The sequence below is a fragment of the Sapajus apella genome, unplaced genomic scaffold (assembly GCF_009761245.1).
Source record: "Sapajus apella isolate SASKATOON/1434 unplaced genomic scaffold, GSC_monkey_1.0 scaffold1, whole genome shotgun sequence".
NCBI lineage: Eukaryota > Metazoa > Chordata > Mammalia > Primates > Cebidae > Sapajus > Sapajus apella.
In genome coordinates this window covers 61480208-61492929 of record NW_022436941.1, presented here as the reverse complement: position 1 = coordinate 61492929, position 12722 = coordinate 61480208, and the positions used below count along the sequence as shown (strand labels likewise).

The 12722-nt window shown below is 45.9% G+C and overlaps 1 protein-coding gene across 1 annotated transcript in view; it reads right to left on the bottom strand.

Annotated features, from left to right (window-relative positions):
* The window catches only part of LHFPL2 (LHFPL tetraspan subfamily member 2), a 155258-nt gene extending 142743 nt beyond the window's left edge, over positions 1-12515 (bottom strand). The window contains exon 1 of the mRNA XM_032277561.1: positions 12137-12515. The gene's annotated coding sequence lies outside the window, so the exon portion shown is untranslated. The remainder of the gene's footprint in view (positions 1-12136) is intronic.
* Positions 12516-12722: the final 207 nt, after the last annotated feature.

Genomic DNA, 12722 nt, shown 5'->3' with positions numbered 1-12722 from the left:
TAAGGCTGAGATGAATCCTGCATCTTTAGAAATAGAGGTTAATTTTCATATAATTATGTGAAAGGGCAAACTCCTTAATCTTCCAATTCACCTGGATCAGAACCAAGCTGGTCTGTGGAGGACAGGGCCCCTTCTTCATCCATTTCTGGTCATCCATTATTTAACAATGCTCATCATCTCCAGTGTCTGAACCAAAGTAGGAAACAGAATGAGAAAATCGCAAGACATTCTAAAAGGCTTCTCTACAAAGGCCCAAAGCTTATATAGTCTAGTATCTTTGAGCACTTAATAATCAGTATCTGTAAAACCTTCCTAAAAATAAAGGCTTTATAGAACTGACTTTTTACACCATTGACAAAGACCTCTCTGATTTGGCTCCATCCAAGATAAGAGCCTCTCTGTAAGGGCAAAAGCATGTGTCAAGATAAAAAGTGAAGTGGATCGAAAGGGACAGAGACAACCCTTCACAAGCAAGTATCTAAGAGGCCAAGAAATAAATAGCAAGCATGTCCCTCAGACATGGCCAATAGCACAGGCTCAGGCAGACAGGTTTCTAAACTGATGCTTCTCTAAATTGGTTTTTCTAGAGCCTTCCTAGAACCACCTAGAAGCTTTGTTTAAAAGATACAGATTCCCAGGACCCACTCCACATCTATAAAGCTAAAACCCCAGGTAGCGTCTGGTAACATCTATGTCTAGCCAGCACCTTAGCAGAGTGTCAAGCAAGTTTCAGAAATAATGCTCCAAATAAACCAATAGGCAGCTTTTTAAAAGCTTTGTAATCACATAACCTTGAAGTTATAGGGTATGTGGGAAAATGCAGGTTTCATGGAAGGAAATTAGAGCTTTCTTAATCTAATTAAACTTATGGACTATAACCAACATGTAATGAGGAAATCGTTTTAACTAACTTGTGGGGAAAACATGTTCCCCTGTAGCTTTACCACATAACAACTGGAAGAGCCCATAGCCTCCCTGCCCTAAAGGATTAAGGGCATCCCTGCACAGTGGCTCCCAACAGCTATTAATGGCCCAAATGGAAGTGCCAGGGCTGAGGGCTCTCAGTCTCATCCCAATAGAGGCCAGCGCTAAGTAGCAGGCGGCCAACCTCAAGCCTGATCTCATGGGCCCTCCTGGCATGCAGGGTTTAGTTTTGACAGGTCTCAGCTGCCAGATGCCTATTCCATAGTCTCTTTCATGGTCCAGTTTATGTGAGGCCTTGCTATTCAAAGTGAGCTCCATGGGAGTAGCAGGGGCAGCATCATGGGAAGAGCTTGTTACAGATGCAGAATCCTAGGCCCCACCCAGCCCTGCTATATCAGTCTGTATTGTAACAGGATTCCAGCCAATTCTTGGGCATAGTCAAGCTTCAGAAGCCCTGCTGAAGGGTAGGAATTTCTACCCACAATTGTGGAGTATCAGCCTCCCGCCCTGGGCTCCAGGCTCTCAGAGGCCTTCCTCCCTCACACTGTTTACTCAAGCCTTGTCAGTGCTGGTTTGTTTTGGGGCCAGATCACCATCAGCAGGACCCAGTGAATAGCTGACAACCCAAAGCCCACTTTTTAGGAAGTTCAAAGGAGGCAGTAAGTTCTGATTGTGTCTCACATTCTCATCTGGCTCTAACATCTGCCTCCCTTCGAGGGCAGGACTTCAGACCTCGTGACCATAAATCAGCAGAGACAATCCAAAGTCAAACAATACCATGGAATGCTGGCTCTTTGGTTCCAGCACAATGTTAATGAGGTCGAGGTCACGGGTATGATTAGCTTCCTCTGTATCTTGGCACAGACTCCGACTCTCTGCCCTCCGGCTGCCTGCAAAGGCTGACGCACCCTTGGTTACTAAGAGGACTGGAGGAGAATGACAAGGGGAGGGCTAACAGAGCAGCACCAGTTAATGACTCCAAGAACCTGAGTGACTGATAGGCTGCATGTATCGAAGAACGACTTGCAGCCCAGAGGGAAGGCTGACAAGACAGATGACCCGGTCAGAATTCAAAACTATCTGGACAGGCTGAACATGCCAGAACTGAGAAAGCTGAAATGTCACAAGAAGAAATGAAAGTCCCATGATCAAGGTTTCAAAAATCAAATATAGACCTCCCAAACTAGAGGAAATCTAATTTGATGGCACTTCTTAAGTTTTTAAAATTTTTTTTAAAACATTCAAGTTTTGTTGACCAATGTGCATATTAAGAAAGCTAGAATCCTCTTAGGACCAGAAGTCTAGTTCCCAGACCAAAGGAGCAGTGGTCCTTCTATAACACGGCTGGTCAGACTAGCCTATATGGCCCCCCGGCCACCTGTCCACACAGGTGTATACACAAACTCTCACACCTTCCCACCAGCACCACCATTTGGGTTCTTATTATTCAGTATGGGCTCTTAACCCATACTGTCCCTGGCTACAGCTCTTTGTGGCTTTGTAACATAGTGTAAACATTCCACACACCAGGTTAGTTCCCTTTCATGCTGCCCTTTCTTTACAATAGACCTAAGCACAAACTGGAAAAAAAAAATGCATAAATAGACAAGACAACCTAGGCGCACCCACTTACCAAAAGGATTCAGATCAAAAATGACTTTCAGTCACCAGTTTAAGCCAGCACACTATGCTACGTATTACAGCATGAATCCATGCAGAGTCAGTAATTAAGTTGGTAAATTACGAGTTTCCACTGCAGTAGAACCCTGAAAGGCCCACTATAAGAATGAGCAAATGAAAGAGTATCTGTTTAGACATAGCTCTCTAGAATGTAGAATCATCTTCTAAGAACAGACAGTTGGCCATTTAAAAAAAAATGTGACTTTATATTATTTTTAAAGTTGTGAGCCATGTTTTTCTTACGTGTCTATTTAATATACAAATGGTAGTCATTTACAAACACAAAAACACTGCCTACTGGTAAGTTTGTAATTCCCAGACTATCCAGTCTGTTATTTTTAATTCAGAAAATGTGTTCTCTATGGGCAAGAAAAAGTTAATTTTTTAAGAAGTTATTTTGCCCTTAATAAGTATGTGCCATGCACCACTTATCTGAAGATTAAATAAGGCTCCTGTGAATGCAGTTACAGCCTTCCTTAAACAACTGGCTAAATGCCTTAAAACTGGAAAACACGTGAAATTCAGCCCAATTGCAGCCTGCCCCAGGAAAAAGGAAGCTTGAACTCCAGGTGCCCCGACGACACAACACAGTGTGGAAAGAAAGAAAATGCTGAACAATAGAATCAGGAGAGGAAAAAGAAAAATTTTCCAGGTATGTGGGGAGCTTGTTGCTAAAGAAATATTTAAGATCTCACGGCTGGTTCAGGTTCCACTGAACGGTGAAATTAAAAAAAGAAATCTAAGGCCAGGTGCGGTGGCTCATGCCTGTAATCCCAACACTTTGGGAGGCCCAGGCAGGCAGATCACAGGGTCAGGAGATCGAGACCATCGTGGTTAACATAGTGAAACCCTGTCTCTACTTAAAATACAAAAAATTAGCCAGGCATGGTGACATGTGCCTGTAGTCCCAGCTACTCAGGAAGATGAGGCAAGAGAATCACTTGAACCCGGGAGGCGGAGGTTGCAGTGAGCCGAGATTTCGCTACTGCACTCCACTCTGGGTGACAGAGTGAGAGTCCATCTCAAAAAGAAAAGAAAAAAAATCTAACATGCCAGTACAGCACTTACTTAATTCAGTATTTCTTATCAATCAGGTTTATTTCAGTACTTCTTATCAATACAACAGAAACACCTCTCAAATCACACTTAAAATGTTCATGAGAACATACCAAACATACCCACTGTAAGGGGTGGGGTCTTCCCTATCATTCAGAAGAAACTGCTCCATTCTGGATTTGGGTCAGAGCACCCAGTCCTAGTTACACTCCTGCAGCCTTCCAGTATTTATAACTGTATCAACAATGAGTAGGAACGTCAGTTCTGTTTAAAGACAGGAACTAACTTAAGATACACCATGATGTAAAGGGAGGTACGGTGTTGTGACCAAAACCACTGACACAATTTTGTACAAAAATCATTCCCCAGCTCTTTAGTTCTAATTTTTAAAGTAACATGCTACTTAAAGAAAATGTGAGAAACAGAAAAATAAAGAAAAAAAATTAGTTACCCATAACCCCACTAGTCTAAGATAACCAGCTAAAATTTTAAGTCTCTGTCCTTCCAACCCTGTTAAGCAGGCAAGGATGAGATGAGGTGTTATTACACAAACTAACAATGACTAATCATCCCCACTGGACTTACCCTAAATCCACAGCAGCAGGAGGAGTAATGGTTGTGTGCAAATCAAATAGCCTGACTGCAATTCAACAAGCATTCACTGGGGCCTACTTGACACACTCTCATTTATGCCACAAATGAATGAAATGCAAATGAACACCAATAGCCCTTTGGGGCCATTTGGCATCCTCAAAACAAAAACCGTAGATAAATCTCATCCTGGTGGACATGAAAACAAGAGTTAGTTCTCCAAGTGGACATAAAAACAAGAGTTAGTTCTCCTAGTGTGGAAAATAGGAGAGCCTGGTGACCTTCTCTAAGGTAGAGAACGAAATGTTTCAGAGGAAGGGTGTGCAGAGCAGGTGGAGATGAAGACCTGGGAAACGTTCTGCCCATGTGTGCAGCTGCCCATCAGCAATGCATGGGTTCCTGGGAATCTGTGTGCTTTTAGGACCAGAGAGATTCAGCCCACAAGGGAAATGTTCTTAGTCCCACAAACAGGGAGAGCTTTAAAACTGTCAGAACACCCTAGTTTCATACATCAACCTGGGCTCCTAATCGTCCACCTATCACCCTTGTGCAGTCAAAGGCCAGACAACCTGGTTACATCTAGTTGAACCATGCCCTGTGCTTAAGGCACAAGGAAAGAATTGTTTCTACTGCTGATGTCACGTCAGTAGATATTCAACACTGTTCATTATTAACCCGCTGAAATATTCTTCATTCGAATACTATAACTGGGTGCAGGTTTCCTCGCATTTTTTTTTTAATGTGAAGAGTTGTAAAAGTTAGTTTGATTGAACTTCAAAAGTTCACCCCCAAGTAAATACCATGGAAGTCTTATTTAAGTTTGACAAAAATATTTTTAAAATAGTCTCCATAAAACCACTTAATCAGTATGTGTTACTAAATCAAAGTCAGAACAAACCCAGAAGAAAAATCAAAATACACTGAGGTTCTCCTTTCTGGACCTGCCAAGTCTCAAAGTCAAAGCTGGGTGTTTCTCTTGACCTCGCTGATAATATCAAAGTTTAGGAGAACATGCAGATAACACATCTCTTTAACCGTATTCAACATTTTGTAGATAAACACAAAACTAGTTTACATTCTCAGCAAGTTCATCTCATGTTTTCATAAATATATTTATATTTAACACACACCTATAGTGTGTATAGTATGCACACATATACACATATGCTCATGCTGCTGTAAGAAAATACCATAGACTGGGTAGCTTAAACAACAAACGTTTATTTCTCACAGTTCTGAAGGCTGGGAAGTCCAAGATGAAGGTGTCAGGAGATTTGGTTCCTGATGAGGGCTCTCTTCCTGGCCTGCAGACAGCCAGCTGTTCAATACATCCTCACACACTGGAGAGTGAGCTCTGCTCTCTCTTCCTCTCCTCATAATGACACTGCTATTGTGGAGGTCCCACCCTCAGTACCTCATCTAAGCCTAATTACCTCCCAAAGGTCCTACCTCCAAATACCATCACATAGGGGGTTAGGGATTCAACATATACATGCTTTTGGGGGGGACACAAACATTCAATCCTTAACACACACGTGTCATATCAATTTTATAGTTTCACATCCTAGCTATCAAACACGTTCACAACCATTCCATGTACATTCCTCTTAACTATCTCAGTTTAAAATAACAATAAGCAGAACTTACCACGTCTGCAAAATAACATGAGTACAAGCTTGGTAATTTGAGGCCAAGGTCAAGGGCCTGATGGGCAATCAAGCCAGTCAGGCCTGGTAAAGGATGAAAGACAAAATTTTACAAGGACACAAATTACTCTCACATCCAGCATCAGTTAGTTAATCTCCACAAACCAGGCAAGAGAGGGAGGCCTCCCTACAAACACCTGCCACTACCATAAAAAGAACTCCCTCCAACAGCTCTAGCTCCAGGCCTCTCCTCCTGTCTCTAAATCCAACTTTTTGCGGGACATCTCGTCTTGGAAGGCTCATAGCTGAGTTTTGGATTCAACTGAACTCATTACTCCTTGCAACCTCTCTCCAAACTGAGGTTCCCTAAACTGTTTACTTCAGTGAAAGGTGCCATGACCCATAACAGTCAAAGTGCACTCTCTCTCCTAGCAGACCACCCTAGGAGATGAACAGGAAATGGGGTCAATACCTGTAGGCCTCTCCTCTCTCTGCCACCCGGTCCTGCCAGGATCCTGCACTCTTGTACTAACCTCCCTGCCCTCCTTGTTACCTAGCCTACCTTACGGCCATGGAGCTATTTCTAAAGCGCGATATGATCACGACATTCACCTGCTTCAAATGCTCCACCCTTCACACAGCTTTCCAGATGAAGTACAGACTCCCTTAGCTCAGTGCCCGAGACCCCAAAGCCTCAGGCACTTCCCAGCACAACCCTGACTCTAGTCCAACTGCTGTCAGTGCCCTGGCTGCACTATACCTTTCCGGGCCTTCGAGACTCCAAACTTACATATTATTTCATCATGTATTACCGCAATGTTTAAAGTAATGAAAAAAAAGACAAAACAAAATCTTGAAGATGCACGACGAACCAAGTATTGACTCTTCTTTCCTCTTTCAGCCACATCTTCTACAGCAAGAGAGAATCAAGTATTTCAAATGCCAGGACACCATCTGGCTTTTTTAAGTTGATCAGATCCTACCTTTGACTCCTTCTTTGCCTTTCTAAGGCTATGTCTCACACGCAGGAAAAATTGCTGTTTTTCATTTTTTGTGGGTTTTGAGATTGCATTTTATTTTTTAAATTTATTTACTATAAGTTCTGTGGTACATGTGCAGATTGTGCAGGTTACATAGGTATACATGTACCATGGTGGTGGTTTGCTGCATCCATCACCCTGCCATCTACATTAGGTATTTCTCCTAATTCTATCCCTCTCCAATCCCTCTACCCCCTGCTACTCCTCCCCTAGCCCCACCCCCCAGGCCCTGGTGTGTGATGTTCCCCTCCCTGTGTCCCTGTGTTCTCATTGTTCAACACCCACTTATGAGTGAGAACTTTAAAAAAGATTATATTTACTTAGAAGCATTATGTCAACAAAACAGCCACAACTTTTTTTTTTTTTTTTTTTTGCAATTACTGAGTGGTATATTCAGTTAGCAGAACATTCCCATAAGCTGCATCAGAGACAATTGAAGATGAAAAAACCATCAACCCTATATATTAACTAATTTGTGCTGTGTACCAACGAGAACATGCTTTAAATTTCCATGCCAGTTTACAAGCCTCGTGCCATATCAGGAAAGGTTGGTAGCTAAAATATCACCAGGTCTGGGCGTGGTGGCTCATGCCTGTAATCTCAGCACTTTGGGAGGGTGAGGCGGGCGGATCCCTTGAGGTCAGGAGTTTGAGATCAGCCTGGCCAACATGGTACAACCCCAACTCTAGTAAAAATTTAAAAAATTAGCCAGGCATGGTGGCGTGCGCCTGTAGTCCCATGTGGGAGAGATTGCTTGAACCCAGGAAGAGGAGGCTGCAGTGAGCTGAGATCATGCCTTTTCACATCAGCCTGGGTGACAGAGGGAAATTTTGTCTTAAAGAAAAGAAAAAAAAGACCAGACCACCAGAACAGGGCTATCTAAAGATATAGTTGGTAGTGTGTTAACTACATAAAAAAAGACAATGTACAGTTTAAAAGCAAATCTTATACAGTCTTCCTTTCAATTTCTTTAAAAGAAGTGAGTTGTATACATGGGGTTTAAGTGCTTTACAGACAAGAAAAAAAACTGTGCTAGAACCAATTTATTCATCATCATCTTCATCTTCCTCCTCTTCCTTTTCTTTTTTCAGACTTGACAACTCCCTTTTTTGCTGCGTCAGGCTTTCCTTTAGCTCAGTATGCAGCAACATCCTTTTCATGTTTTTCCTGCAGCTTCGCAGCCTTCTTTTGATAAGGCTGCCTATCATCTGCGGGAGTGCCCTTCCACATCTCCCAATTTCTTTACAACTCACCAGTGGATAGGCCAGGATGTTCTCCTCTGATTTTTGGGTAACACACAGAACAGAACAAGAAAAAGGCCAGAAGAGGCCTCTTGGGTGCACTGGGATCCTCGAACTTCTTTTTTAGGCTCCCATTTAGGAGGGTTATAGGTTTTCATTTCTCTTTCGTAATGGGCCTTGTCCACCTTTGCCATGTCTTCAAATTTCCATTTCTCTTTAGCAGTCATGGTCTTGCACTTCCCTGAGCACTTCTTAGAAAACTCTGAGGAGCTGACTGAGCATCCGAGTGCTTCTTTCTGTGCTCCTCCCAACAAGTGTGCACAAAGAATGCATATCACATTTTGCCTCTCAGCTTCCTTGGCTCTCCTTTGCCCATGTTTACTTCTTTTTTTCTCAGCGAGCCACAGAGTCGCCCAGTGCCCGTCTGGCTCTCCCTTGCCCCAGTGCTGTCTCTGTGGAGCTCAGTGCACTGCAAAATGTTTGTTTTCAGTACATGCAAAACAATTTGTTTCACTGGCCATTGGTTGTGCTAAAACTGAGTACTTTCATAAAGTACAGAAAGAAATAGGCCTCTCTTTCTCCCTCATCCCTCTGGAAGACCCACAGGAGTAGCTGTCCCCTGCCACCACCCCAAGCCCCAGCCAGATCACTTCAGAGCGAAAGGCAAGGACACCCAACATGCTGCTTTCCAGTATAGCTCTTCTGAGTCAAAAAGGGAGCTTCTGGGGCCTATGGCAGTCCTTTGAAAACAGAGGTGTGTGAGTTTTGTTTTTTTCTTCTGCTAAAATGTGTACTTTGTGAGAGGAGAGGCCTGCTCTTGGTTCTTGCTGTGTTACCAGAGCCCAGAATAGAGCCTGGCCCAAGGGGAGAGGCTCCCTAAGTATTTGCTGAATGACTAGATGAATGAAGGAACAGGCATTCTCCGTCAATTAGAAGGAGTAATGTATAGCATAGTTCCTCTTCTCAAAAAGTACTACTGTGTTAAGAATGTCTTTTGTTCACTTTTCTCTTGGGTACAATCTTAGCAAAAACTGGGAAGTGCATCATTAACCCCAAGTAAATTCTAGAGATTGGCTATTTGTGTCTTGTTTGTATCTAAGAGCAGTAAGCACTGGATAAAATTTGCTTTTTAGAGTCCCAAGAGAGGCACTTATCATGTTCATGACTATGGTTTTCTTTCTACCTCAAATAAAATGTGGATATTCACTTTGGTGGGACCTAATACCTAAACCTGCCATTGTAATGGGACATATAGCCTGGAATTGCAAGCCACACCTGGGCTCCATCTCTAGGCCCGAACAGAGCCTGCACGACACACTCCCTGGAAATGGAGGCTCAGAAAAGGCTAACCAGAATGAGCCAAAAGAATACAGCCTGCAAGTTCCAGAAAGATCAGTGTTTCTGAGTGTAGGCTGGCAGGGGATGGGTCCGGCCTCAACTTAGAGCCACTCACTCTAAAATCAGGTATCTCTGCTCTAGCTGTTTAACAGACACCACCTTTTCCTAGGGATTTGGAATACTTGATAATCATCAGTAACACTTTCTGAGCACTTAGTGTGAGGAACCATCCTAAGTCCTGTACAAGAGCAATCAGATAATCAAGGTGATTATCTGAGCTGAATTCTCATCATCATCATTTTATAGACACAGAAACAGATAAATTAAATAACATGTCCAAGGTTTGGATCCATCTGGGAGCCCAACAGCCCAAATTTGGGTCTCCTATATTTGGGTTTACTACTTTATCAATTCTTTGCAGTAAAGAAGTTGAGAAGCCGTATACAATTTTCATTAAAAAAAAAAAAAAAAGGTAGTTTTGGCTGGGCACAGTAGCTCACAACTGTAATCCCAGCACTTTGAGAGGCCCAGGCGGGTGGATCACGAGGTCAGGAGATGGAGACCAGCCTGGCCAACATGAGAAAACCCTGTCTCTACTAAAAATATAAAAATTAGTCAGGCGTGGTGGCAGGCCCCTAAAATCCCAGCTACTCAAGGGGCTGAGGCAGGAGGATCGCTTTAGCCTGGGAGGCGGAGGTTGCAGTGAGCTGAGATCGTGCCATAGCACTCCAGCCTGAGTGACAAGAGCAAGATGCAGTCTCAAAAAATAAAAACAAAAGAAAGAAAGAAAAAGAAACATGCAGTTTTTTTTATATATTGTTTTTCTGTCTTCTCTTACTATGGACTTTTCCTCCCTCCCCTGCCCAAACACTGGGTGCCATGAACACTGAGCCCATGCGCATGGGTAAACAGCATACATTACTTCTTCCATAAGGCACTGCTTTGCCCTCATCTACCAATATCCTTCTTCCTTCCTATAGACAAATTACTGGGTTCACATTTCATGACTCAGATTATATTCAAGAATGTTCATTTGCAGTGTAATTATTCTTCCTAATTAGGCTGCTCTGAAGACAAACGACTGCCCCTCCCCTCCCCCCTCTCCTACACACAATGTCTTTTTCCTGGTATAAAATGTTTGCTGCACCCTTTGCAAACCACAAGAAGCCATACAGTCTGCTCTCCATGTGACCACTTAGAGAAAAATACTATTAAAAGATAGTGTTTTATCTGGCATTACTTCAAAATCAGAATCAGATTTCTGACACAGATCAATAAGCTTATCACGGTATGAAAGCAAAAAGAAATGAGAATCTTGGATTTTATTTCTCTTTCCTATCTTAAAAACATTTCCTCTTCCCAAACATGTGTTCTCTATCTCTTAAATTTAAAAAGGAGTAGTTTCTAAAAAAGAAACAGTAGGAAAGAATCAGGAATACCAGCAACAGTCTACATCAAAGAAGTTAGTATCCGATGCTCTTTTAAACCTGCCAGGAGTGGAGCTCTCTGGCCACAGGGTAAGGCAAAAGCAATGTGCAGGTTATAAACGTCCCTTCAAGCTCAGTTACTCAGGTTTACCTCTCGGGCGAGCCTCTAACAGCTCTGGCTCGACCTAATCTTTCCTCCCTCGGCTACAGCACACACTTTCCATAGTGGCCGCGTTGCGATTTCAAAAAGTTCTCTTTTCCGCGTAGGTCACCCTCAGATGGTAACTTACATGCACAAACACACTCACACAATCACAGCAGAGAAAATCGGACATACAGGAAGTGGCCCTGGCAGGGGCGAGGACAGCGGGTGGAGATAGCACTTTGTCTTTACTCTGGTCTTACTCCCATTGAAACAGCACATGGACTTTCATGGAACTCATGACCATCCTGAAATAACAGAAAAAGTTGAACGGGATTGAAGAAAATCCTTTCTTTTCTAAGTTCGAAGAACACTGGGCCGCTGAATTTGGAAAAGAAAAGAAGAAAAAAATGTGCCTAAAAACATCCAGAAACACATGCAGTGTCTCCCCAGTCCTTCACCCATCCTGTGGGCTCAAACCACCCATCCCAGACGCAGTCTTCCCCACTCCACGCCCACCTCCTCCAGCCTGCACCTCAAATCACGGCGCTGCCCACAAAAATACAGTCCAGATTTGAGAAGCAGCTGACATCTGTGGCCGGCGTGACCCACACGCCACGGACCAGGGACAACGGGGGCGACCACGGGGCGGCCCCCAGGGCGCGGTGCCAGGCAAGCCCGAGCCCGGCGCCGAGCTGCGCCCGGGACCCGCGCGCCGCCGTCCGAAGCCCGCCAGCGGCGGCCGGAGAGCAGAGCTCACGCCGGCTTCCCGAGGAGAGGCTGTTCCAGGCATAACTTTTTCCACTTCTGCGGCCGCCGGCGGCGCTGAGCAGCAGCTGTTCCCTTCCCATTCCCAGCACCCAACGCCCATCCCGCAGCACCTTCAACCGCTCCTAGGGCACCGAGGCGAAGTTCCCGCGCCAGCCGCGGCGCACGCACCCGGGCTCGGCCGGCCGCGACGGCTCCCCTTGTGCCCGTGCGGGGCGCCCACCTGGCCGGGCCCACCGGCTCTCCCCTCCGGCAGCGCGCGGGCCCGACGCCTGCCACTCACCCGGCCCCACTCGGCGTCTCCGGCTCCGAGCCCGCAGCCTTCCCCAAGCCGGGCTTTCCGAGACGCCTCCTCGCAGCCACCTCGCTCTTTCCCCCGCTGGCCGCGCCAGAAAGGAGCAGGCGGGAGGAGAGCGGGAGGAGGCGGCGGGAGCGGGAGGCGACGCAGGGGAGGGGAGAGGGTCCGCGGCACGCGGGAGGAGGCGGCGAGGCAAGAGAGCGCCAAGCTTCGCGGCCGCCGGGGCTAGCACTCAGGGAGAGGGAGGAGGAGGAGGGGCGGGGGCAGCGAGAGAAAGAGGCGGCCGAGCTGCCCAGCCCAGGCCCCGGCCCCGCGCCGCTGCCCAGTCACCATCGCCGCCTCCGTCCCGCGAGCGGGCCGGGCGTCCGGGGGGAGGGGTCGGGCTCGGGGCTCCCGGCGCGGCGCGCGGGGCGGGACGGGGGCGGCGGGCGGGCGGACCAGGCCCGGCCTCCGGAGGGGAGTGTCCTGCGGGCCGGGAGGGAGTCGGCGACAGGGGATCCCCGAGAGGGGACGCGGGGGCCTGGGAGCCGGTCCCAGCGCCCGCCGAGCGGCGGCGGCGTCTCCTGGGGTC